Below are 5,895 nucleotides of genomic sequence, written 5' to 3'. Positions count from 1 at the left end.
TTAATCAAACTTTGCACACATGTAGGGGGAATAAAAAGATAAATTTAGATATTTTTTGTAGCTGCCCAAAAACGGTTTTAAGGGGTGAAATCACTCCTCATATATAGAGCGGTTTTTACTGTTCTCGATATATCTCGAAAAATATTTGAGATATCAAAAAATGTTTCTTATAAAAGTTTTATAGTAATATCTCCTCTATTCAACAACATTAATAATATTTTTTAAAAATAATTTTTTAAACAAAATTTTAATTAAAAATTAGAAAAAATTTTTTTTTTCAAAATTTTATTAATGTGGTTAAATAGAGATGTTTTTACCATAAAACTTTTATTTGAAACATTTTTTGATATCTCGAATACTTTCCGAAATATATCGAGAAAAGCAAAAAGCCGTTCTACATATAAAGAGTGGTTTCACCCTTTAGAACCGTTTTTGGGCAGCAACAAAAAATTTCTAAATTCATCTTTTTACACCCCCCTCCCCTACATGTGTGAAAAGTTTTATAATAAGAACACCTATGTGTATTTAACCTCAACGAATAATTTTTTCAAACATTTATTTATTTTTGCATCTCTTAAAAATAATTATCGTAAGTAAACAAAATGTAAATAGTAGTTATGTAAATAATAGTAGTATTATGTGACACATATAGAACAGCGTGGTATTTCTTGTACAGTCGTTCACGGAAAGGTTGCAACACTTTTTTTTTGATGATTTTTGGAACGCGCAGAAATTTTGAGATCGCGATCCACCATCTCTGTATACACGTAGTGAACGGTTATGATAGCTGTCAAAGTGAGCTATACAAGGTGGAGGGTGGAGGTTCACGAAATGTATCTTGTGCGCCGCGGAAAATCTTAAGATATCAACTGGATACTGTAATATCGGGGTTAGTATAAAAGAATAAGCTAAATAGACCATTTTATTTTATAAATTAATTTTTATTTTCAAGACATGTGTAACATTAAAAATTAATGTAATATAAACATATTAATATAATTATTTATAATAATTATATTAATTATTATAATAATTATATTAATTATTATAATAATTATATTAATTATATTAATTATTTATAATAATTATATTAATATATTGTGTTATATGTTATGTTAATTTTAATTACATAATTAATTACATAATTAATAACATTAAAATTACAATAATTAATAACATATTAATTTTAATACATAATATTAATACATAATTAATATAACAGTAAAATTAACCGGTGTCTGGATTAATGTTCGGCAAGCAGAGGACATCAGTCGATTGAAGAAGCTGCCGTGGAAGACGTGGATGCTGAGACTGCGAAACCACATCAATGCTTCAAAGCCAATCCTTCTCGTCAAATAACGATGAAGTAATCTTTCTAAAAAATTACAATTATAAAAATTAATTACTTGCAAATTCTGTTTTAGTACAAAATCATTATTTTATTATAATTATATTAAGTTGAGGAGATAGATTTACTTACATAAAATTGCCAGATCGCTGATTACTATTGACTGTTCAGTAAGAACAGATCAATCGCAATCTGTTGTCCGCTGCAATCCAGAGCGAATCTCTTGTAGAAATTCGTTGTGGGATTAAGATGTGCATGTCTTTGTTCACTCTAGTACTGGGATCTTCTCTCGGCTGCAGGGCCCCTGGACCGATATTAGGCAGGCATGTTTGGAAAACGGCGATACGCCCTCGGGTGGTAGAGAGGAGTTTGTGAACAGCTTGACGACCGGCACCAAGGGCGTTGTTATTATTAAGAGTGCCACAGAACTTGATGGGCAGCTAGGCGAGAAGGTCGCGGAATCGGCAGGCCCATAGATATTTCAGATGACTTTTGCCTTGTGCCGTGTTCATTCAAGATTTTCATTCCTTCATTCGTTCATTTATTAACGAGAGTTGTTCACGTTAAAATCATTCAATGTCAAACATATTATTCATTTATTCATACATCATCTTGGTGAAAAAACTTCTCATATTTTCTCAGAAATTTTGCAAGAATTGGAACTTATAAAAAATTCTGAAGAAGTATATGATATTTCTCAGATACTTTCAGAAATAATTGAAGATTTTTAGAATATTTCAATATCCGTATATATGAAAATTTTTGATAAATTGCACAGATTTTCTCATATTTATTCAAGTTTCTACAAGGATATATTAGCGAAAAATATTTTATTCTTATTTTGTCTGAGTTTTTCAATTTGTATAAAAAATCTGAAAATTTCTAAGTATTCTAAAAAAATCTAAAAATGTTTATAGAAATTTTGATTAATAATGTGAAAAATTTTGATATTTTTTCACCAAGGCATCCATGGAAAGTATTAATACCGTGTGACACTTCCATGATTCTCTATTACTGCATTTAATCTTTGGGGCATAGATAAATTTTAAAATAATTCAGGCCTTGCGCGAAAACCTTCCCATACGTTGAGAACATGTTGCGCTAATGTCTCGCGTCTACGTGGAAATTGGGGATTCCATATTTTCTGAGTAGCTTGTTCCTCTCGTTTTTCATAATGTTACACGCTCAGATTCATCCGACGAAAATACCTTCTCATTCGAGAAAATGGTATTTGTCCATTCATGCTCCCATGCCAAATGCTGCAAGGCAAAAGCCATCCGTTGTTCTTTGTGGCGTTCAATTAATTGTTTATATGGAGCCAGTTTATATCGATTATATCTCTGTTCCCGCTCTCTGCGCCGCACGGTTTGCGCTATCGCATATTAGGAGCCTATCTCATAATAGGGGACTTTCCTCTACATTGCAAAGAAGTACGGTATACAAATTAGTGCGACAATTTAAAATAGACGGCCATATAAATTCTCGGCCAATAACAAGGCGTCCACGATGCACTACCGTCGAGGAAGATCAATAACTTTTAAATTTAGTTCAGAAGACCGGATTCCGCTCAGCGGCGCAGCAAACGGTAGCGGAAGTTGGTTTGAATTGTTGCGCGCTAACCGTGCGACGCAGATGGCGGGAACAGAGATACAATCGATATAAACCGGCTCAATATAAACAATTAACCGAACGCCACAAAGAACAACGGATGGCTTTTACCTTGCAGCATTTGGCATGGGAATATGAATGGACAAATACCATTTTCTCGAATGAGAAGGTATTTTCGACGGATGAATCTGAGCCTTTAACATTATGGAAAACGAGAGGAACAAGCTACTCAGAAAATATGGAATCCTCAATTTCCACGTAGACGCGAGGAATTGGCGCAACATGTTCTCAACGTATGGGAAGGTTTCCGCGCAAGGCCTGAGTTATTCTGAAATTTAGTTGCATCTATGCCCCAAAGATTAAATGCAGTAATAGAGAATCATGTCACACGGTATTAATACTATGTGATCTTCCATGGATGTCCTGGTGAAAAAATATCAAAATTTTTCACATTATTAATCAGAATTTCTATAAAAATTATCAGATTTTTTTTTTGAATACTCAGAGAAATTTTCAGATTTTTTATACGAATTGAAAAACTCAGACAAAATAAGAATAAAATATTTTTCGCAAATATATCCTTGTAGAAATCTGAATAAATATGAGAAAATCTGTGCAATTTATCAGAAATTTTCACATATACGGATATTGAAATATTCTATAAATCTTCATCTAATTAATTCTGAAAGTATCTGAGAAATATCATATACCTCTTCAGAATTTTTCATAAGTCCCAATTCTTGCAAAATTTCTGAGAAAATATGAGAGATTTTCTGAGAAATTTTTTCACCAAGGTGATGTATGAATAAATGAATGATATGTTTGACATTGAATGATTGTAACGTGAACTCTCGTTAATGAATGGAATGAATAAACGAATGAAGGAATAAATCTTGAATGAACACGGCACAAGGTAAAAATCATCCGAAATATCTTTGGGCCTGCCGATTCCGCAACCTTCTCGCCTAGCTGCCTATCAAGTTGTGTGGCACTCTTGATGATAACAACGCCCTTGGTGCCGGTCTTCAAGCTGCTCACAAACTCCTCTCCACCACCCGAGGACGTATCGCCGTTTTCGAAACATCCCTGCCTAATATCGGTCCAGGGGCCCTGCAGCCGAGAGAAGATCCCAGTACTAGAGTGAACAAAGACGTGCACATCTTAATCCCACAACGAATTTCTACAAGAGATTCGTTCTGGATTGCAGCGGACAACAGATTGCGATTGATCTGTTCTTACCGAACAATCAATAGTAATCAGCGATCTGGCAATTTTATGTAAGTAAATCTATCTTCTCAACTTAATATAATTATAATAAAATGATGATTTTGTACTAAAACTGAATTTGCAAGTAATTAATTTTTATAATTGTAATTTTTTAGAAAGATTACTTCATCGTTATTTGACGAGAAGGATTGGCTTTGAAGCGGTGATGTGACTTCGCGGTCTCAGCATCCACGTCTTCCACGGCAGCTTCTTCGATCGACTGATGTCCTCTGCTTGCCGAACATTAATCCAGACACCGGTTAATTTTACTGTTATATTAATTATGTATTAATAATATGTATTAAAATTAATATGTTATTAATTAATTTTAATGTTATTAATTATGTAATTAATTATGTAATTAAAATTAATATAACATATAACACAATATATTAATATAATTATTATAAATAATTAATATATTGTTAATATAATTATTATAATAATTAATATAATTATTATAAATAATTATATTAATATGTTTATATTACATTAATTTTTAATGTTACACATGTCTTAAAAATAAAAATTAATTTATAAAATAAAATTGTCTATTTAGCTTATTCTTTTATACTAACCCCGATATTACAGTATCCAGTTGATATCTTAAGATTTTCCGCGGCGCACAAGATACATTTCGTGAACCTCCACCTTGTATAGTTCACTTTGACAGCTATCATAACCGTTCACTACGTGTATACAGAGATGGTGAATCGCGATCTCAAAATTACTGCGCGTTCCAAAAATCATCAAAAAAAAAAGTGTTGCAACCTTTCCGTGAACGACTGTATATCTTTTCCAGAGAAATAAAAATCTCTACTGGATTTTCAAACTGTGGTGGCCGTTCGTCGATATAGCCACTTTTGAACCAAGCATATTTAAAAGGATTATGGAATTGTGGAGAGGACAACGTGCGTGACTAATCTGCATTGCGATTAAACGTAATACAATATACCGTGATACCTAACAGTAGTCCGAACCTACAAGAGTTTATGCCATCTAAAGATAAAGATGTACAGATTTTGACAATACCAAAAAAAAACCACAGCAATGATTCAACCTCTTGATGTTTATGGGTTTAGAGTATGGAAGAACTTTGTGAGGACATTTAGTGATCGCGTTACGTTGTTAAATTATGATATCAATTTACATTTCAGAAATAATATCATTAAATTACAATCCTTAACGCATATACAGTTGTCCTCTCCACGATTCCATAATCTTTTTAAATATGCTTGGTTCAAAAGTGGCTATATCGACGAACGGCCACCACAGTTTGAAAATCCAGTAAGAGAGATTTTTGTGTCTCTGGAAAAGATATACAAGAAATACCACGCTGTTCCATATGTGATGCATCTGCCATAATACGTTGTTCCTGGTGCAAAAAATATTTTGGTATGCATCATTTCTTTGAGGAATATCATGATTGTAAATACTATGAAATATAAGAATTGTTCGTAAGTAAAAGATATCGTTATCTAGATAATTATAATATTTATTACTAATATTTGTAATAAATATTCTTATACATTCTAGGGAACGCTGTCAACACGTATGGTAGCTCTTATGGAGAATATCATTAACTATGGAATTAATGCACGCTGTCCGTCACATCCTTCACTCGTATAACTACTATTTACATTTTGTTTACTTACGATAATTATTTTTAAGAG

The 5,895-nt window shown here is 32.3% G+C and overlaps 2 long non-coding RNA genes across 2 annotated transcripts; one reads left to right on the top strand and one right to left on the bottom strand.

Annotated features, from left to right (window-relative positions):
- Positions 1-1,098: 1,098 nt before the first annotated feature.
- Positions 1,099-2,103, bottom strand: LOC139783736 (uncharacterized). Its single transcript, XR_011721362.1, has 2 exons — positions 1,481-2,103; positions 1,099-1,375 (listed from the first exon to the last, which is right to left on the bottom strand). It is a non-coding gene; the product is annotated as an uncharacterized lncRNA (long non-coding RNA).
- A 1,412-nt stretch (positions 2,104-3,515) lies between these two features.
- LOC139783735 (uncharacterized) lies at positions 3,516-4,544 on the top strand. The gene is made up of 2 exons (XR_011721361.1): positions 3,516-4,233; positions 4,339-4,544. It is a non-coding gene; the product is annotated as an uncharacterized lncRNA (long non-coding RNA).
- The last annotated feature ends 1,351 nt before the right edge of the window (positions 4,545-5,895 follow it).

Source organism: Temnothorax nylanderi, unplaced genomic scaffold (assembly GCF_030848795.1).
Source record: "Temnothorax nylanderi isolate EJ_2023f unplaced genomic scaffold, tnyl_v1.0 TNYL_tig0536_pilon, whole genome shotgun sequence".
Classification (NCBI taxonomy): Eukaryota; Metazoa; Arthropoda; class Insecta; order Hymenoptera; family Formicidae; genus Temnothorax; species Temnothorax nylanderi.
The sequence above is the reverse complement of the archived record's forward strand: the minus strand, read 5'-3'. Positions and strand labels throughout refer to the sequence as shown.